This window comes from Anser brachyrhynchus, assembly GCF_964034855.1.
Source record: "Anser brachyrhynchus genome assembly, chromosome: 1".
NCBI lineage: Eukaryota > Metazoa > Chordata > Aves > Anseriformes > Anatidae > Anser > Anser brachyrhynchus.
The window spans coordinates 76,922,289-76,944,314 of record NC_137694.1 but is presented as its reverse complement, the minus strand read 5'-3'; the positions used below and the strand labels follow the sequence as shown (position 1 = coordinate 76,944,314).

At 41.0% G+C, this 22,026-nt stretch overlaps 1 long non-coding RNA gene across 1 annotated transcript; it reads right to left on the bottom strand.

Moving 5' to 3' along the window:
- Window positions 1–10,754: 10,754 nt before the first annotated feature.
- Window positions 10,755–21,580, bottom strand: LOC308193070. Its single transcript, XR_013949355.1, has 3 exons — window positions 20,304–21,580; window positions 20,053–20,136; window positions 10,755–19,806 (listed from the first exon to the last, which is right to left on the bottom strand). It is a non-coding gene; the product is annotated as an uncharacterized lncRNA (long non-coding RNA).
- Between the last annotated feature and the right edge of the window lie 446 nt (window positions 21,581–22,026).

Here is a 22,026-nt window from a genome sequence, read left to right as displayed (position 1 = left end):
ATTTGTTCAATTTACCCCAGTTTTTCAGCTTTCTTTTTAAAGGGCAAACACTACAGATCTCTTATTCCCATGTTGGGCTCCCAGCTGTCACATAGCAATACAATCATCTCCTCACTGTTGCTTTCTGTACCCCTACTCATACATCTGTGGGTAATGATTGTCCTTTTACCATGGTGTCAAATGGCATTCAAGCTTGGTCCCAACTGACCTCAGAGTTTGGTAAGGGCTTGCAGTGTGTCTTCAATCTGCTTTTCTGTTTATTCTTTTATGACATAAATTTTGGTGTAGCTTGAGCAGTCATGAGTTTTGAATAAAACACAAGGATGCCATGTAACAATATAAGGGCAGACATAGTTGGAAAGACCAAATGTTCCCCTTACTTGGTATAGTCTCTTGAGGTTAGTTATTAAATGTGATAGCTCCTCTTAATGGCTTAATATGGCAGTTGCTCACTATGATGACTCGCCATTTAATGGCTTTGTTCAGCTAGAAGATGGATCCATACTCCCTGCATATTTATTACCCAGTAGTACGCTGGCCATTTTCCACAGAAAAATTCCCCAAAGTGGCCAATAAAGCATTACAAGAGCAGGTGGTGGCACCCTCCCGCAGGAAGCTCTCCCGGCATCTACATTATGCTGCCCAACAGCATTCTGAGGCAGAGCTGTGGTCTCACAACCAACAGCCCTTGTGGATTTTTTTTCCCTGAAGCTGTAAGGTCATTTTTTGAAAATGTGCATACATTGATAACACCCAGCAGCTGCTGCATCAAAGAATGACAGATTAAATATATTTGGGGTGAAGGATCACGTCTTTATAAATGTTCTGTACCTTCTCTGGCAGTTTGAAGTGATGCCCATTAGCTTGCATTACAGAGACAGTGAAAAACAGTTTCTTACACATCTTCCCCAGGCAGCACGTATCTTCTAAATGTCTTTCACAAGCTCCTTCTTGTGTCATCAGGGTTCCTACCTAATTTAGTCCTTCCACTTTTTTCATCATCCTTGTTGTGTTCCTAACACTTTCTGTTCTACCATGTCTTTTCTGAAGGGAGAGGACCAGAAATGTATACAGCACTCAGGATACGCCACGGACCAATCATCAGTTATTTGAGTGGCAGCTGTCTGTACTGATTAACACTAATTTCAAGCTCTCTTTTATCTTTAAAAACTCAAGTTCAGCTTCAGATTCCCTGTAAATCAATGAGACACATTTGGGGTTTTCAAACCCTTGCTACTTGCCTACCAACTTCGTTATACTCCAAGAGTTAAAGCCCGGATCTGCAAATTTTGAAAAAGATGTACAGATATGAGGTACTTCAGACACAATTTTTACTTCACACTTGCTAATTGGAGGCAAGGCAAAGCTACACGTGGTGGTTTCAGCTGAGTGATCCGCTTTCTGCAGGATTTGTCCAGCAGCACGATGAGCTGGGGTGAGTGGCTAATGCAGCGGGAGAAAGGAGGACTTTTCTGGCTGGTTTTTCAGGCAGTAAACCCTGAACAGCCCCACAACAGGTGCAGCAGAGCAGGATCAGCATGGGCAAGCTGGCACCAGCCCCGCTGCACAGCCTGACTTCACCCCTAAGGAGGCTTTGGGTCCCCAAGAGATGCAGGGACTCTGCTGAGGGGTTGCATGCTGCCTGGCCATAGCCAGGTGCTGTGTCCGAACAACCTCTTGTCTCTAGCAGATTTGCAGCACACGGATGGACCTACAAACCCTGGCCCTGTTGAACCTACAACGGATGGCCCTGTTGAACCTACAAACACTCTGCCGGATTGTAGAGCTGCTGTTGTTGAGCAGAACTCTAATTAACCTAGCAAATGCAATGACAAATAATAAAGCTTCAGTGTCCTCTGGCTTATTTGCTACTAGCTGTGTTGTAAATGCTCTAGGAAAGCAATGTTTAATGCTGCCATCAGCTAATGGCTTTTTCAGTGGCATTTATGGGAAGGGCTTGTTTCCTTTGAGTATGCTTGCTTTGACGTTATTGGGAGAACTTTTGTGGCAGATATTTATACTCAACTGAATTCCTGTGGAATCCTCCAAATGCATTTGACACAGGGTTGGGGCCCAGTCTGCCAGAAGACGAAAGAGCACTTTGCACAGCACCTTATCAATTTGTTGTGCTGACTGAGTAGCCTGATGACTTTTCCATGGCTGGGAAGGCTGGCTAACCCTCCCTGAACCATTAATCTCAGGACAGCTTGAACTAAGAGGGCTGCTTCAGAGGTTTCTGTAAAAATAGACCACAAAGAATGCATCTGAGAGGAGAGTCTGCATTTTTTTTGCAGCTTCTTGACCTCTTCTGTGTGGATTTTATACAAATGGGAAGGATTAGATGTAATGTCCTGGTGCCTCGGTGCAACACGGTGACCAACTTGCACAGCTGTTCTTAGTCATGTCTCTAAACACATTGCAACTTGGGCTGTGTTGTCGAGCACATGAAATAAGGGCCTGAATCACTGCTACTTCAACTTGTTTTTGAAGCTTGGTTCCACTGCAACTAGACTGGAGAAAAAAATGGAGGAAAAGAGCAGGAGGAGGTCACCTAAGAAGACTTCTATTTCCCTAGCATTAACTTTTGTTTAGTTGGTGATAAATTGTGGTGGCAGGACACCTGGGTCAAATAAACAACACAGTAATCATGGCACACACAGTAATATGAGATTCATGTTATTAAGATATCTGAATGCTAATACAATATGTCCTATGATTTAAAAAAAAGGGGGGGGGGGATGCCCGTGGAATGGTACAATTTGACTCAAAGTTTCTGAAGTTTGACGTAAGCAAATTTTTTTGGAAAAAATATCTCCTCATTTTACAAATTGTATTCGTTATATAAGGCTATTTATTTTGTCAGATATTTTACCTGATACCATAATAGAATATAGCTCTTATTCTGTGGTAGAAGTGCACTCACTTTACCAGCTGAATCTCAAAATGCATTATAAATGTAAGAACTGGAGTGGTAATTGTGTATTAAGATTCCAGAACATGGAAGTGGTTCTGTAAGTAGGATTCGTTATGTAAAAACGGTAATCAAGTAAGTCTTCATTGCAGATTACAATTAAACATATCTCAGTGTAATGCCCTTTATTTTCCTGTAGTTTTAGCTACAACATCAAATTCATTAAATAAAATGATCATACTTACACCAGCTGAAGCGCTTATGCCAGCAGAGATATATGCTAATCTAGATGCAGAAGGAATTGAACTTTTACATCCAAGTATAATTTTTTTGTACATGACAACCTCAGTTACACTGTGTTTGTGAGCATGCTGCCTATGCAAGGACTTTGCTGCAAGGGTGAAGGAAATAAATCTGCAGTGTGATGTTTGGACAGTGGTCCAATGAACACAGAATCATTTTCTTGATTGGATGAAATTTCTATTTGAGCAACTTTAACTACTGAAGAATAAAAGAACAGGGGATTGGCCAAGACACATTTGAACATTAATTAGTTTAAATTCAGTTCCACTGTAACCAAATCAACGCCTAGCAGCAGTCATATGGCCCAAAGCTGCAGATAAAGAAATACACAAGCAAAGAGTAAGAGAAAATCCTACCTTATCCTTCATTTAATAAATAAATAAATTCATTAAGGAAAAAAAGAAAAAAGCTTTTTTTTTTTTTTTTCAGGGTTTAAATCATACACCAGGCAAAGATGATGCACTGCGGATCTTACAGCATAGAAACCCACTATTAATGTGAATGTGGGTAGTAGTGCAGAAGTGGGAATTTAACCATGGATCCAAATATTACAGCATCTAAATACAGAAGGCATTTAAAAGCAAATCTATAGAAAGTAAGGAAAATAAGCCACTCCCTTTGCACCCAGCAACTCCAAAATTAGCACTATCGACTTTATCTCTAGTTTTAACAATCGTGCTGTCTTTAGCTCCAATTCCGGGGGAGCCCATGTTCTTTCCCACTGTTGGACTATGAGCCTGCGGTTTCCATTTGACATCTGAAGTCTGCTGGGTATTTCATCATCATCTAACAAACTTTTCACTCAGAGTCATGAACAGAAAAAAAAAAATCATCAAACTTATATATATATATATATATATATATATATATCAAGAAATTGCGTTGTTACTACCACCTAGTGGTGGCCGTAACAAATTTGCAGAGAGCACTTTTATTGCATAAAAAAAATACTTCATAAAAAGGCTATGTGCACATGATTTATTTCATATTATTTCACTTATCTTATTTTTCCATTTAAGCTACTCTTAACTTGTTCTTAATACTGAAAAGTCCTCAGTAAATAACGGACAAGCATCTTCTGAACAATTTGAAGTGGAAGTTAACAAATTGACAGATGCCTGAGATTCCGCAGTTCTCAGCACCTATTTTAATGCTTGCGCTTTCATGGTGGTGTAAAGCAGGCAGTGCACCCTTGATGAAAATGGATCAGGTCTCAAAGACTGAGAGCTGGATCATTCATAAGCCCCAGCAAACAACAATCTTTTCATCTATGTGGAGGAAACTGGCCACTGTCATGACTCTTCTAGAAACTGTCCTGACCTCATTTACCATCAGCCTCCTCCCAATATTGCCAGTAACTCCTTGGAGAGCAAACACAGCTTCAGCCTATCCACCAGGCTGGGATGCAGTGGGACTCCAGAAAAAGAGTAAAAGACCAGTGAATAGGTTTGTAGGAAATGTTTATTTGTTGGTTTTCCAACAGCCTCCTCAGATCCCTTCCAGGCAGATGGTAAGTCTATACTTTGCTTAGAAGAAAGCTCACACAGCTTCTAACACAGTGCAATGAATAACACAGGGAGGTAAAGCCTGCAAACAGCTTCACTGAGGGTTAATGGGAATTTTGAGAAAAAGGTATAACAAATAACAAAGCCCATTAAATAAGCATGGTCAGTGGTCATAACATCATGGTCAGCTTTCAGCAGCACAGAAACTACCATCCTTCCTAGGCTCCAAGGCCTTAAGACCTGGAGGAACAACACTGGCACATATCTCACCAACATGACTGAAGCCAACAGGAGCAAGCTCCTAGAGGAACCATCAGAGGAAGAATAATACCAATGGACAGTGGCTTTAAGAAGTGCCTGTGGACTGAAATGTCTTCCCACCATTTGCATCAAGGAAAGGGTGAGGCCACTCTACTGCCTGGAAGCAGGAAAATCCCATGGCCCTGACAAAATCTGACAGGAAGTGTTGTGACCTTAGCAAGAAATTTGTAAGAGCTGATGTATCTGTGGACGGAATGGATAGACTATGGCTAAGATATACACACCAGACAATGATTCACCTCATTAAATGTTATTCAGGATCATTCTGGAGCTGAATTAGCCATTCTGAAGCAATCGTTTCTGCACAGACTTGCGCAGATCTGTGGCAGAGCAGGCTCTGATCATCGACCGAAGCAGACCAGACCTAACAGGACTGCTGCTGCAGAAGCTCCCACACCTCTGCCCAGAAAGTGAGGGGCTATTGTGTCCGGTGCAGAAGAGCGATCTCGTGTCAAGGGCTCCAAATTAATGGCATTTGATACTACTGTCACATACTGGTAAAATCTGGTCACAATTGTCACCCAGACCAGAGCTGGGACAGACAGCCCACCTAGTCCCTGGTTTAGACAGTCCATTGACTCTGACCCCTATGTGGGCTCAGCCTGTCCAACACAGTTGTACTGTAATGTAGGTGATATCATTATAATACATTGCTACTGCTATAAGGACAAGAAAAATAAAGGTTTGGTAGAAGAATTACTAAATATAGAAATGTTCATTCCATTTTTCTCAGTGGTTGCTGGCCAGCTTTCCACAAAAAAATTAGCTGGTCCATTTTTTAGCTATTGTTTGGATCAAAAAATCTGCCCTCTGTTTCCTGTCCTGCCAGTTTGTTTCTTACCCGTAGTGAAGTATATACGTAGGTTTATGTTGGTTGGTGTTGGTTGTTTTGTTTGTTTGTTTGTTTGTTTGTTTTTGTTTTGCCACCAGAGGTCAGCCTACACTTCATTAAATAGCAGCTATTCCTAGCTACTAAATTCTAAATCAAATGGAAAGTCCTGTGCATCCCCAGACCCTGAACAGCCACCCTTCAAGGTAGCAAGCAAATCAGTCATGGTGAGCACAGACAGAGCTGAAATCCTTTCAAAGGATTTAGGGGATTCAGAGGTAGATGGAGGGGGACAACAACAAGATTTTCTGTGCAACATAGACAGGCTGGGGTTGGGGTTACTCATCACTGCATAAGAAGTAGTCCCTTTCCCACTGACAGAATGACATGGAGAATGCAAACTATAACTTTATTGTACAAATTAAATGAGAAACAGAGATCTGCACTTTAAGATTGGTCTGTGTCTTCTAAGAAAGCATAACAAACACCATTGATCTGGACTTCACTGGAACAGGAGGGCTTCTCATCCTTGCCTGGACCCATTTTCATAGAAACAGTACTCTTGTCCCTGAAAACCATGTTCAGAATGATGTCACCTTTCCTTCAATCCTTTCCCCCTCTTCCACAAGAAGACCTGAAACCCAGCTTCAAGCCACTGTGCAATAACATTCATAACAAGCAGAATAAATGGTATCACTTATAAAGACTGTGACTGGAAATAGTTTTGAAAATATGATGCCTCATAATGGCACAAACCATGTCCTCATCTTTCCAGATGTTTGTGGTCTGACGATCTCATATTAACTATTAAAGGTAGTCAGTGTGATTGGAGTTGTTCTTTCGTTAGGGTAGTCTGACAGTGTAGCATGGAGTGTTTGTTCTTTGACATAAACTTATCATTTGAAAATAGGTATGCAAAAGTCTCTTTATTCTATATTGAGGAATATCTCCCATATTTAATTCCAAGCTTAAGGCCCAAGAGCTTTTTTATGTGCATGGCTGTTACGCCTTGCTTCCCAAGGGCTTCTGCCTCAAGCACCAGCACAAGCTGCAGAGCAGCCCCACACCTTAGTAGCAGAGAAATCCCACAACAAAGAGGACTTGGTTCTTCTGCGCTGTACACCTTGGGATGGGTCTTTATTGCTTGCAGCCTTTGTGCTTTGGAAGGTGCCTTAACTGAACCTGGCATAAACATCCCCACCCATTGATTTTGACAAGGACTAGGATTCCTTTTTTCTATTGTTTTTGGCTCCAGGACTCACCTTGAAGGAAATAGAAGTAATAAATGAACAGTGAGTGTTCTGAATGGAGAAAGGTCTTGCAAATTTGACAGCGATTTATCAGAGGAACCCATCTATTCAAAATAATAAATGATATACCAGAGGTGGGTTGGATGCTTTTTCTTTTTTTTTTTTTTTCTTAAAGCACAATTAAATGAGAGGCAGTAGACTTCAAAAAGGAAAAAGCTGCTCACTCAGCAGATAGTTAAGCAAGGTATTAGACATCTTTGGGAACATTCACAGAAAGGCAAAAGCTGAGATTTAAAAGAACTGTAAACATTTGTGCTTTGGAACAGATGAGAATTATTAACTGGTGGACACAGAGAGAAGCTATAGGTCCACCAGTTTGCTACGGGATTTCTTAACTTTTCTGCTGAAATGTTTGGTACATTCTACAGTCAGAGAAGGGTTAATGGGCTTTGATGAACAATGTAGTGATATTATTGATGTTCACAGGTCACTAACCAGGGAAATTAGGAGAGCTTTGTTTGAACTTCCTCCACAACCTATGTATTTACCAGCACACAAGACTGAGAGAAGTGTATCTGGCTAAAACTGGATCAGCTACTTAACCCACTGACAGCAGCTCGTGCAAGGTTTGCTCATGCAGTCTTTGCCAGTGAGGCCTTGGGACTGAGCTCCCTCTCAGGTCATGCCTGCTCAAGCGCAGCTCCACAAGGGCGTATCACAGCTTTTCATGCGGTCCTTGGCCCTGTGGGCAGGCACTTGCACCTTGCAGGGACCTGTACCCAGAAGGGTCTGGAAAATAAAGTGCAAATGCAGTGGGATGAAGGTGGTAAAACAGGCAGTGATACTGGCAGTGGGATTTCTGCTTGGCTTTATTATGAGGAATGTCCTAATACCACACTATGGATTTGGATGCAGGTTCTTTGATCAAGAGGACGCTCCTAATTTTGTTGTCAACTGTTGCGTGTAGCATTCTAACATACAACTTAACACAGTCCCCATCTGGCAAAGCTGTGTTTTTTAACTTGGTCAGTAGATGTCAGTGATACACATCTTCTCACACAGGGCCATATTGTTGAAACAAGGCCTCAAGACAAAATAAAATAAAAAATAATAAAATATAAAAAAAGGAGCATTCTTTTTCCTCTTTGGTGTCAGTTTGCAGCAGGTGGAAAAGGGGAGAAGTTAATGTGTTTCAGAGGAAAAATGTTCTCAAGATACTTGAGATTCCTGTGTTCCAGTGGCAAATATCATGAAACAGCAAAACTGGGCAGTGCCAATTTTGGGACCGACATACCTCATTCCAGTCCAAATTCTGGAAAACATTCATTCATTCTTTATGAAAACATGCATTATCACTATCCCTTTTCAGAACAGTGTCTCACATGCTGTTATAGCAGTTAAATGTATTTAGCATTTAAGCTGTTAAGCTAATACTAACCTTTTCTCTAATGAAAACTATTTAAGAGGATTGATTCGTTACATTTCATACCAGCTTATAGTTGAGTTTATTAACAGTGTGATTTGTTTTGCTAGCATATTAAACCAAGCAGGCAAAACTGAACATCTCATTCAGGCATAAAAACACCATGAGTTTTTAACTCTCCAGACTCTTCATAGCTTCATAGCTTGCTGAATTGCTACACAGTACTTCAAAACTTTCCAGAAATCATCAGGCAAGCCCAGAGAGTCCTAGACGAATCATTGCACATCCTCTTTTGTGCAGAGCTAAGTCCCAGATACCAATGAATGTGCCAAATGCTAAAACATAACATCTTGACAAACTGCTGAGAATCTTTACCTACTTCCCTTCTGACCATGGCTACAAGTCCATCAGCTCTGAATGCTTCCCTGCACCCAAATGTTCTTCTCTCTTGAGCATCCAAAAAATGCTAGTAGAAGCATTTTGAGCTAAAACTGTGAGATGCACGAGCCCAAGACTGGGAACTCTTGGGAAAGGTTTTCCAATAAATTAAGATAAGAGGAGAACTATGTATTACGAATAAATGTATAACGAGTATAGACCAAAGAGGGAATTAGAGAGATTTTTTTAAATTAAGTCAACACAATGGAAATTTCTGAGACAATCACCATATAAACCATCTGTGGCCTAAAACTCAGTTGTAGGTTCCCAATTTTAGATGAGGACATGAATACCACACCTCTAACCACAACTTCTGTATGTGATGCACATAACAGAGGCATAAATTAAAATCAGTTTAGACCCTGTAAGTGCCCTGGAGTGACCATACAACTCTCTTAGCAGGTCTGTGTGAATGCAGCGAGATGGGTACAGCACCTCAACAGCTGTTGCAAGGAATGACGCTCTACGAATGGTTGAAGGGAAGTGAGAAGAGCTTAGTCCTGCACCATAATGCCTCCTTGCTTGGCTGCATTTCGTTATGTGTTAGGCTGTCTGTATGTAGCCTGCATGTATTTTTTTTTTAATGTAATACCTCAGATCTGTGGCCAGGTTTGCACTCCTCCTGTTTGACATGAATGGATTTAGAAGCCATTGACTGAGTGGATAAAGACTAGTGGAGGAATGCCAAGGTGGTTAGGGGTCTGTAGTACACCATACAGGAGAACAAGCTGAGGGAGCTGGGTTTATTCAGCCTGGAGACGTCTCTTCATGGGAGAGGATGCAGGGTCAGACTATTAGAAGTGCACAGTGAAGGGACAAAAGGCAACTACCACAATCTGTAGCAACAGAAATTTTAATCAGATTTAAGAAAAAAATCTCCATTATGAGGGCAGTCAAGCCACCAGGTGAGCAGATACCCAGAGAGGCTGTGAAATCTCTGTCCTTGGAGCTGCTCAAAATTTGGCTGGACATGGCCATAAGCAACCCACTTTAACTCCAAAAGTCACTCTGTTAGGCAGGAGGCTGGACTAGAGGAACTCCAGGGGTCCCTTCCAACACAAATTACTCTTTGAATCTATATTTCACAGAAACCTTTGGGGAATGGCTGCTGCTTCTAAAAACACTGTCATTCACACTCAGTTACAGCTGTATAAAGCAAGGAAACTTAGCATTGCTTGTTTATTATTTCTCACTTGCTTTTGTTATTCTTAGCCTCCTTGGGCAAAGCCAGTAATTCAAAGAGGGAAAACATTCCTTGTAACACCAGCTGCCACTCATCTCCCATGAATACCAAGCAGTGGAAGTGAATATTTTACTATTAGCAATTGTAAATTAAGATTTACTTTTAGGAACTGCTTTACATCTTTTCCCCATGCACATTCATATGACCACAATGTCCGCCTGTGTTCCAAGTAACTACGCTGCCAATTATATAAAGCACGCAAACGCCAAAGGGATAGTTTTTAACACACATTTATCCCTGCAATTGTTGAAGCCTTTGTGCTTGAAAACTATTCCTTTTTTTTCTTTTTTTCCCAAAAATAATTTAAAAAGAGAGAGTAACACTGCAGGCCTCATGTATAAAATGGTGCTCCACAGAGTAATTTTCGGTGTCAGCATTAAATTATACAAAAGGTCTCCCATCGTACTCAGGGGATTGATTCCCCTTATTGATTCATATTCCTCGTTTGTGCATTGAATACTTCCAAGCTCTGAATACACTATTCAAGAGGAATGAAAATGTTAGTGCAAACTTGTTCTGTAAGTGCAGTACTCTGTTGTTGTTGTTTCCTTTCCTTTCCTTTCCTTTCCTTTCCTTTCCTTTCCTTTCCTTTCCTTTCCTTTCCTTTCCTTTCCTTTCCTTTCCTTTCCTTTCCTTTCCTTTCCTTTCCTTTCCTTTCCTTTCCTTTCCTTTCCTTTCCTTTCCTTTCCTTTCCTTTCCTTTCCTTTCCTTTCCTTTCCTTTCCTTTCCTTTCCTTTCCTTTCCTTTCCTTTCCTTTCCTTTCCTTTCCTTTCCTTTCCTTTCCTTTCCTTTCCTTTCCTTTCCTTTCCTTTCCTTTCCTTTCCTTTGTTTTCCTTTGTTTTCCTTTGTTGTTGTTGCTTGTTTGTTTGTTTTATCCTTTCCTTTCACACATGCTTCACTCTCTTCCTGAAGTTCCTCAACAGTCTGAGTAACCCTTTTGGGAAAAATGTGTGATTATGGACTAGCACCATGGGAGAAATTGGCATCAGATGAAAAACTTGTTCATGAATTGGCATCATGCCATCCTCAGATGCCTGGCTAGGAATAAAAGGTACTTTAAAACCCTTGAGCTCAGCACTGAACATCTGACAATTGTCTTGAGAGGCAGAATATGAAGGTACTCTGTGGCCAGTTGTCTGTATACATCTCCATTAGCTTTTCCTGCCCTGGCTGTATTCCTAGGGGACCTTTCCTACAAATGAATTGTCTTTCCGGTTTTTTAAAACCCTGGTCCACCTGAGAACACTAAGGGAAGATTAGATGTCTTACGGCATTTGCAACTTCCAGACTTTTTCAATATGCAAACCAGTAAAAAGAGTCAGTGAAAGTACTGACTTTTTAAAAAATGAATAAACCAACAAAACCTCCTTCCTTTGCTTGCTTACATTGTTGTTAACACACCCACATACATATGTGCACAGCCAGATTCTGATCCACTGAACAGTTTGAAAACTGATTTTCCTGAAAGCGTGCTCTGATAGCCATCATTGCCAAACATCTCAGAAGTACAAAAAATAGTTACTTTGAAGATAAACATCAATCAATTTCTTAATAATCTGAGGCAGTCAGAAAAAGACTTGTTCTTATGAATAATAGCATGTATTTCTCATAAACCTTTATCCCATGTCATGCATGTTAAATACCATCATCCATGTATGTCAAGTGCATTTCAACCTCCTTTTGCATCCTGACCTTGTTTAAATGTTGCAGTACCAAAAAGCAGCATCCCAGAGGCTGACTGCACAGCACAGAAGGGCATTCCTTCCCCTGTGTTTTTGTTTTCCTGCTTCTTCATTTGTGCACCTGATGTGGAAACACTTTGGAAATTGTTTTATTATTATTATTATTATTATTATTATTATTATTATTTAGAAGAAGGAAAATAAACCTTTTCAACAGTGAAAAGAGTATACAGAGATAGACAATAAGTGAGATCTGAGAAGAAAGGTTTGGAGTTTGTGTTCAGGCAGTCCTTGCCACATTCATGCTTCAAGCTCTTGACAGTGCTGTGCTGAAAAACAGTGTTCAAGCCTCCTCTTCATGCTATTTTTAAGAGCTAACATTTCTAAAACCCTCTAACTTCCTTTCTAACTATAGCACAGACCAATAAGGTGAAGTGCGTATGATCAGACATTTATACCCTTGCCTTTTTTCTAGCAACCTGCTATGTGGGAATGTTTTATTTTTAAAGAGATGGCACCCATATTTAAACAGCAGTCTTGCAGGGCTGCAGACAGCTGAGTTATCTTGGAGGATGCACAAGCTTGATATAAGAGGAGAGTAGCAGAGCTCAGGTTTTGCTTTTAAGGAAAATATGTTTGGGGAGGTTTTTTCAGTAAGGTTATGGAATAATTAGTATATGAGCTGGGAAAATGCTCTAAGTCAGGGTATAGCAACCCAGCAGGACACTTAGTTTTTAATCTTCTTGATAGTGTTATCATCTCCCGGTATTTGAAGTCACTAAGAAGTCTGAAAAAAGTGCAGTTTTGCTAAAGCTACTTGTTTTCTTGTCTCCCCTGGTTTGACTCTCAATAAGATTTATCTGTGCATTTGTTAGTTTTGTTTTCTTTCCTCTGCAGTGGGAGGGAGTCACTCTGAGATTAGAAACTGCCTCTTCAAAATGAGAGCTGGGCTGTCTTGTGTATTTAAATAATTCAAAAGGAAAAAAAAAATAAAGAAGGTTCTGTAATAATCTTTACTCCCTTGCGTATTGGCAATGGCTTCATTCTAAGTGGATTCCCTTTTCTCTTCCTTCTCTGTCATTTTATAACTACAAGACAGTAACCTGACTTTCATGTCAGCTGTATATTTTTGCCATGCAGATGTTGTTTTTTGGGATTGTTCTAGGCAAAATGATTGCTTGCTGTTTGCTATTTAAAATACAGGATTGAATTACTGCTGCTCTTTCCCTTCGGTATATTACATGATAAGTTGAAGCATTCAGAGAGCGTTTTCACGTTGTTGTTTCTGAGTAATTCCTATGCAGCTGAGGATGCAGAAAAGAGTACAAAGCCAGAAAAAAAAATAGAACTAGAAACCTCTTCTGAAAACTGCTTATTCCACTACTGTACATTTTCTGCCTCTTGGGTGTTTTTTGCAAATATTGCGTATCAGTTGTATACTGCTGAACAGAAGATCCATAAGGGATCAAGATCTTTGCTGCTTGTAAAATATGTCCATCAATTTGAAAGGCCTGGCTTTTTTTTTTTTTTTTGACTCCTGCAGTACATTATGATAAATGTTGTATTTGTCTGATGCAGCTAATTGTAGCAGCAATTAATCCAAACCTTTTGTCCCTAACGCTGTTTGTAAGCTAACTAACTTTGTAAGGATTTCTGTGCTGATAGTACCATACCCATGGTATATATACTTCAGCATTTTTTTTACATTTGCCCTTTGCTATTTATGCTGTGCAATCAGCCATGTGAGTAATGAATTTTGTTTTCTTTCTACACATGGGTGACTGAATTGTTATAAAGCATGTGCTCTCCTCAGGCTTGAGCAGCTAAATTTGCTGAGAATGCCCTGATCCATTTGTGATTATGGCATTCAGACCAAGCAGAGCTATTCCCCATGTTCACAAGAACAGTTTGTTACCTGATTGTGCAAAGGACTGAGGAAAAGGGGACTGAACACAGGCCAACCCAAAGCAGTTTAGAAATACTATGTTATCTTCTGTGGTGTTTTTTCCCAAAATGCAGAATGAGTAAGCAGAGAAAAAAATCTGCATTTATCTATCTTTTCAGTAGGTAAAGACCTTGCCACCTGGGAGATGGATGGATTGTGACAGTGAGAACAGTGCTTTGCCAAACCCTCATCTGAATATTGTATTGCAAAGCTTTACGCCTTCTTCCAAAATAACCACCATTTAAGTCGGTTTGCAGCAGTCTCAACTAATGATTGTTTTTTTCTTGTGTTGGCTACAGAGGTGATAGGGCTGCAAAGTGCTTATCTGAAACACCCCTCCACTCTCCAGCACACAGCAGGACATCTCCAGGCACTGTTGTAAGCTATGAGCATCTAGGGGCTGGGTGAGGTCAAACTGGTCCCAGCCTTTCTAGGGAAAGGGTGTTGCTCGAGAGGGTTGCTGAACCCTTCTTGCAATGCGTGCATAGCTGTAGGAGGAAGGGGACTACCTGATGGGGCATGGAGAGGAGGATGCTGAAGGGAGAGGAGCCTCAAGCATGACCATGGGTGAGGTCGTCCTCCCTGGGGAGTGGGTTTTCCTGCTCCATCCAGGCCCACAAAACCTCCTCTAAACATAGCTCTTCCAGACACTAACCCAAATATCAAATGGTATCAATGGATAGTGACCCTGCTGGAGCCCAGGTAGATGGAAGCATCAGGTCCTGCTGCAAATATCATGAGAAGACTGTCCAAATTTGATTTACACATAGATCTCCTTGTAAGTACAGAAATAATCTTCTGTTCACTCACCTCATTGTTCATACCAGTTTCTGAACAAATTTACAGCCCATTATCTTTCTCACCTGAAATGACCCATTACCTTTCTGTCAACTGAAATCTTAACACCAATTTTCCTGTAAAAGGATGTAACTGTTACATATATTTTATTCTCTTTTGACAGTCATCCTAAAAGTTTAAACAAGAGATTTATTCCCCCCTTTTGCTTGTTTGCTGGAAATTGCCCTAGCTTTGTTGCTACAGAAATAAATTGTAACAGATGTCTCAGCACCCTCATGGAGCTAGGAGAACATCACATCCAGGCACAATCCACAAGTTTGGTGGAGCTTGGGAGCTGAGTGAGGGCCTGAGAATCAGCAGCTTTGGGCTCTTTTTTTTCAGTGGATGGTCAGGTTTAGGTTGAACAAGGTGAGATCCCTAGCTCTTGCTGAAAGTGCTGCTCATTTGTGGTACCTTGGTTTGGGTATACCATGGATGTAGTGAGCAGCCCCAGTCCAAACAAATTCAGCACAGCAGGGAAAACAGACTTTCCCTACTCTGAGTTGGGCAGCTACAGCTAAGAGCACCAGCTGATTTTTTTTTCCTGTTTGTGTCATTGCTTATCTAGCCATTGGTAATATTAGGTGCTTCAAGAGGTGCTGTGAGGCACAAGTAATCTCTGTTTGTAAAGCACTTGAAGATACTCAGCTGAAAGTGTAACCCATGGGCACCAGCGTGGGCCTACACAACAGCTTGCCTCTGGAAGTGGCAATATCTGTCTAATGACACAGCAATAGTCGCTTATTGTATCTGAGAGCAGCCAGCTCTATAAGGGACATGCTCCAATAGTAGCAACATGACACATATTTGAGCACTCAGGCCTTATCGGTGATAATAGGCCATACGTAGCTGCAGCTGTCTAAATGAAATAGCAACCTTCCAGCTGAACCATCAGCCGTTCTGATGGCTCACCTGGCCCTGAGCAGATCTTAAACATCCCCGCTGTTATTTTCAGGTGTGCCCAGAGAACCTATAGGCTCCTATAGGACCCTGTTGCATCAGGAACCAACCGATGGCAGAGCAAAGAAGCCCAGGCAGCTTGTTATCTCCTACAGGAGGCAACTGATGGGTGCAGGTTAGTTGGAAAGCTGAAGGAATCAACTGAGACAGCATCAGGCAGTGCAAGGCATGTCACTCTGTGGTCTTAACCATTTTCCAAGGTTTGGCTGGCATCACTGCAAATAACTACTGCTGAGGCCAGCTACAACAGGAGAATGGGGAAAGGGGAAAGATGTGTTTCCCTGGATGCTATTCAGTGAGTTCAGCATCTTGCATTGAAGCTGGGGACCGTAAAACATTACCCATCCAGGGTGAAGGAAGATATAAGCAGATGGATGGTATTTGAACAGCAGAGGGAAAACAACAGAAATGCCACAGGAGACAGCAAAAATACTAGGCAGACACTTGCTGGATGACCCTGGGAGACTTAAAGTTCAAAACTGAGGGGGAAAATGGTATATTTCTGCCCAGTTTCTCCTGCACCCAAGGCAAAAAGCACTTTCCTGTACAGTCTCTATAAATGAACTGAACTAGAGAAATGAGAAATATGTGTCATCTTTTGGTGTTTTTTCCTCAAAAGGAGATAGCTTGCAGCTGCTGAATACTGTCTGCTGTTTGAGCCACAGCTGGGCAGAGCAGTTCTGGTGTTAAGTTTTTCTTGTGCTTGACGCTTTCTGGGAGGATTTAAAAAATCTGCTTTCTCACTCTTAGTCTGAGCTTTTTTTTTTTTTTTTTTCTTTTTTTAAGCAGATGCAAAATTAAGTTTTTTTAAGTTTTGAATGAAAATGTCATTGTGTCTTGTTGAGTAGTCCCCTGAGAACAGCAGCATCCTTTTAAAAATTACCACATATTGCATCAGAATTATTAATCAGAAAGAGCTCTTCAGGCTATTCCAGCACTGAGAGCCTCTCTTCCTTTTCTTCAGCCCCACAAATGAGCTCTTAAAGTAGGCACAAAGTCCACCCAAATCCACATCAAGGCTCTTCAAGTAAGCAAACTTGCTGCTCTTGGCCTTACTTTGAGTGCCCAGCCAACTGGCTCACCCCTCCCCTGTGTGGGCCTAATGACAGAAATCAGGACTGTGCCTCATAGGGTAGCTGGCAAACTCTGAATCAGAATTAGACTTTCTTTGTGTGATAAAATGATGATAAAATTCATGGGGTCTGTGTGTCTGCAGTGGAGTAAACCGCGAAATGAGTCAATATGCCACATTCCTGTATATACACTTCTCTCTGTACTCTTTAAATTGTTGTAAGTGTATAAACATTTAGTAATTTAAAAGGAAATACATATATAGTGATGTGTGGGGGAAGTAAACTCTTCAAATTTCACAAAACACTCTTTTTATGTAATTATGCAAAGCTCTTCACTGTTTAGTAGAATGGTTTCATAACAGGCCAGTTCTACTTTAGTGGGTTAGAACATGCCAAATAAGAAGACAAAGAAACATAATTCTGCTTCATAAATTGGCTAATTACCATGAATACTTTACAATTTGGAAAGTCTGAACTGTTTTGCAATGGACCATATATAAGAAAAGCAGGGTTTTAATTTAAACTGAAGCCTCCTACACCCGTGGCAGGAAAGTTTCTATGTTAACTGCTTTGAGGTTGTTGCAAATGTCAGCAATAAATTTACCAATATTTTTAAAGTAGTAAGCACAAGTTTGTGTTCAGAGAGTTTGAAAGAAATTCAAATCATGCTGTGTCTCTGGAATTTTAGAGGGATAGAGTATGGAGAGAAGGACACAGACCAGTCTCCTTGAATGCTTACTTGAACACAAACTGGATATGGAAGGAGGCAAGAGTCTGGTGTCTGCACCAACACACATGCAAGTATTTTATCTTAAAATTTCACTGGAAAAATATTTGGCATCTTCATATTCCACAACCTACAGAGGAATTTTAACTCTTATACTGGCTTTTGGAAGACAAAAGTTTGCAGGACGGCTGAGAGCCCTGGATGAAAGCAGAGGTTGCTAATGAGGGGCAGGGGGATTTGGAACATGTTTCTGAAAATGTCACAGTCTTGTCTTTAACCACATTTCTCGCTATCTAGCTTGTCATACTCCTCCTGCAGCCTGCGACTCTTCTCCTGCATGATTACCCTCCCTCATTTCCCATCTTATCCACAAATCCAGGCAGAGCTGAATTTACTCAACAAGCTAAAGATACCCAAAGACCCAAGAGGCAGAGCTGGAAATCCCCTACTGTGTACACAAGAGCTCCTTGAGGACCAAAAATATACTTCTGTAGCATTTTCTTTTCATTATGTCATGCCTGCACATGAGGAAGATGTAGTTTCCAGTTTGGCAAGCAGGAAAGAACTGCTGCAAGGTGCACAGTGCAAGGTGTTTCTGCCAGCCTAAGGGACATGTGGGGCAAATGGGAGCTAAAGCAACAGCTCCCTTACAGGAGTGGCAACTACTTCCACTATTTCTTCCCAGGATTAAAGTTTGGGTGGGATGCTCCATTCTCATTCTGCCATGAAAAAATCTTCACAAATCTTTGCCCCTCAATTTTAAACATTGACCCATATGACCATTGAAACTATTCACCCTTCAGCTTAGTTTCTTTAAAGAACAGTTGGATTGTTATCTTTCCTTAAGCTAAGTTAGAAGATGTTATTTTCTTATACAGTCAGTCAATCTTAGGTGCCACGGACTTTAAGAAAAAATGTATGTATACATATTTTTATTTATATTCTGAAACTCATGGTAAAATTACAAAAGTTGACATCTTTGTCTTGGAGTACCTGGAGACTATTTTTTATGTAAGGAAAAAGCTGTATACACATTGTCTTTGATTTCACTCCAAACACAACTAATCATTTGTTGGTTATGGAGGTGAATAATCATTGCTCTGCAGAGCTTAGCATGTCCTTTATTTTCATTGAATGGATCTGAGCCAGTTAATAAATGAGATCTCAGCTCCTAAAAGCAGTTCACCAAAAGCTTGAGCTTATAAATGCAGTCTGTGCCATGGGGAAAAAACGGAAAAGATTGGAGACCTCTGCTCTGGTGATATCTAGACACCTGCTGTCAGATTTCATCAGCCTTGGGATACCAGCAAAACAGGAAGGCTAAGCATCTATTTTCCATCACAAATACCATTAGAAGCATGAGAACAGAGCCTTTGATAACAAACTCGATAGCAATAGCTCACGAGTCACAAACTGTCACAAACCAGCCAAAAAGAAAAAAACTACTGGAGAAAGTTATTCAGAAGAGCTAAAAGTGGCTACTGCTCCCTAAGAAGAATTAAAAGCACCTTGCTGGAAGCAGGACATTACAGAAAGCTCACGGTACATCAAGGATTAGAAGAGAGGTAGTTGTTAGGCACAGAAAGACACAGATTTTTGTCCCCAAACTTGAGGTGCCCTATTAGGAACACAGGCAATGGAGAGAGAAACTTCTTCCAAGGAACAAACCATAACTTGGGTGGGACAAGCTGGGGCCAACATAAGGGAATCTGTGTCCTCCAGCTTAGTGTGTGAACTTCATGCACGTCCCTGCTAAATCTGTTTTTCTTAAAGATGCCACTCAGTCCGTCCTTGTAGTCACACCTGTGAAGTGGTGCTTGGCAGGGTATGCTTCTGTCTTCTTTACATCTTCCAAATGTAAGGCAGTTTTATATTATGTCTGCTCACCCACTTTGAGTAGTACCATTGGAATTATATATCTATACATACATTGCCTCATTTCGCTTTACTGGCATGGACACTGCTGAGCTGATATTTTGATAACAACTCTTGAAGCACATCTTTCCTGGAGTTGATTTCATAGCTCATAGCTAGAGCTAAAGTAGTTTATGGAAAGAAAAATGCTTTGCTGAGTGCTTCTAAAATTCCTGCAAAAGCGACAATGTTCAACAACATCCAAAACAGTTCTCACTGAGTCAGAAGCACAAAGCTTGCAACTGCCCCACTCCAGCAGTTCATGACAGGAGATGAAGGCATCCCCACACCAGCCAGCAGCTGCAGAAATGCAGTCGACACTTCTCCTGATACTGCTTGCAAAGTGCTGATAAAAAAACTCACAGCACCCTGGCAGAAAGCCAAGGCTGGATTCACTTTGAGAGGCACTACAGAGTGACTTCCTTGCAAATGATACCCTCAAGACCTGGAGGAGGAAACACAAAAACAAGTTTCCAAGGACAAGGTCACAGTATTTGCCAGTAGCAAAAGCAGTAACGGGAACAACACTTCCTTCCGTCCCAACACTATAATTATTCTGAAAAACTTTAAATTATGAGTGTCATTAGGACAGTGGTGGGCAAAAATGATGAAAATTAAAAGATAAAAACTAGTGGAATACAAAGTGGAGAAATTATGGAACATAGTTTTCAGAGAATTACACAAATATTACCAGGTGATCTAACTGTGGGTGAAACAGAGGCCAGGACAGGAACTGATCATACTTCTGAGATCGGCATCAACATGAAAGCAAAATCTGCAAGAAAGGAAATTTTAAATGAATGACTCATTTGGTACTCATTTCAGGCAGGGGAAATGACGGTCTTCAGTTAGCACTGGTCGGTCATGTCTCTGGCTTCACAGCAGCCCGAAACATGGATGCCACAGCTTCAGTTCTTAAGGAGAGCCCAGACTGTTGCCCACCAGATGTGGTTATCCTGAAGTTTTGGAGGTGTAACTCCAGCGCTTGGTGGCCCCCGAATGAAGGATTTGCTGCTGCTAGGGTCCAAAACAGTCAGTGTAATCTATGGCATCTTGTCTGAGTACTGTGAAGTGAAAGGCAAAGTCAAGAGTGATTAGTGTGCACAGCCACGAATGCACAATTGAAATGAGGCAGCCAGTGGTAGTAAATCTGCAGTAAATAAAAGCAACAGAACCAAGAGACAAGAAGGGGTACCCCCTCTCCTCCCCTTCCCTCAGAGAGAGGCCAAAGGCCAGCCCAAGTCTGTTTGAAGTAAATGGCAGCAGCTGTGTCATGTTAGCGAGCTGCTCTGACTCCTTTATTTCTAATTCAGGTCTTAATAAAATAGTACCAGTACAATTTAAGGAAGAACAGAAAGTATTAAAGGAAACCAAAGGAGGGCTTTTCAGAGGCTTTTTTTTTTTTTTTTTTAAGTTATCTATGAGCTACCTAGGCTGTTGATGTGGATGCAGAAGGCAGACACTCAAGGAGAATAAAAATGCTAATGACAGCAGAAAGTACTGTTTTAAAGAATGCAAAGAATGCAAAATGTCCATGTGACTGGGAAGCCCTTAAGTGTAAAATAGTTAGTAATTAGTGACTAAAGACAAATAAGCAATAAGAAAAAAAGCCTTTTCTGGAGTGTTCAGCTCTCTCCTTTCATCATCCTTCATGTACTTAAAACTAAATTAGCCTGTTGCTGTTTTATCTGTTAGGAAACTGGGAGTAAGGGAAGAGGCGGGAAAGGGCATAACCCTTCAAGCAGTGGAAAATAAACCTAGTCAGGCACTAGACATCTGCTCTTCAACCCATGCCATGTTACAGACCCTAGGATTTGAAGTCCTACAGAATAAGCTATCAAAAAATAATGTACATTTTTTCTGTTGGAAGAATCCCCTCAATGTACCAGATCATCTCTCTCCCAACCTACACCCAGCAGTCTCCCCACATAGGAGCAGCTCCAGGTGACAACCCACAAACCTTCCCGTGGTTTCTTTCCTTGATGCTAGCCAGGGAGATGGTAGCGCGAAATGCTCACCAGATTTTGTGGTAGATTGTGGTAGTGGGAAGATTCAAGGAGGACAAGAGTTTGGACCAAGGATTGCTGGTCTAGACAGTGATTACTTCCTATCTATAGTTGAGCTAATATTCAACCATTGAATAAACAAAGCCATGCGACTGGTACATATTTTTGTTTAAGGAGGGAATCATTAGCAAGTTTATGTCTTTCCAAGGCCTCCCTTACCTGCAAAGACAGTTTGAGGTTGTGCGAAGGGTGCATTTATGCATCTTGGTGAAGATAATGTCTCTCATACTTCATGGGTGGTTAAGGTTATTAAACAGGCCCCTGTTTAGCAGTGCTTTAATGATCTACTTCTGAAGGGCAAAACAATCCACTGTTGGCAGATACATGAGATTTTGATAAACAGCCTGTTTCCCCTCCTTCTAACCTTTGCAGGAGGACACACAGAAAGACATTGGATTCCTGTTTGGTGCATTGATAGAAAAACGCAGTCTGTTTTTGTAAAGGCTTCATTCTCTGGTGTGCTCCCTATTGCTCTGTTAATACCCGTTTTGCTTCAAAAAGCAGGAAAGGGAGCTTCACCACCAGTATTGTACAAAAGAGCTGGGGTTAACAGGCATTAATACAGGTCACAAACAATGATTGAATTGTCTTTGTGTGGC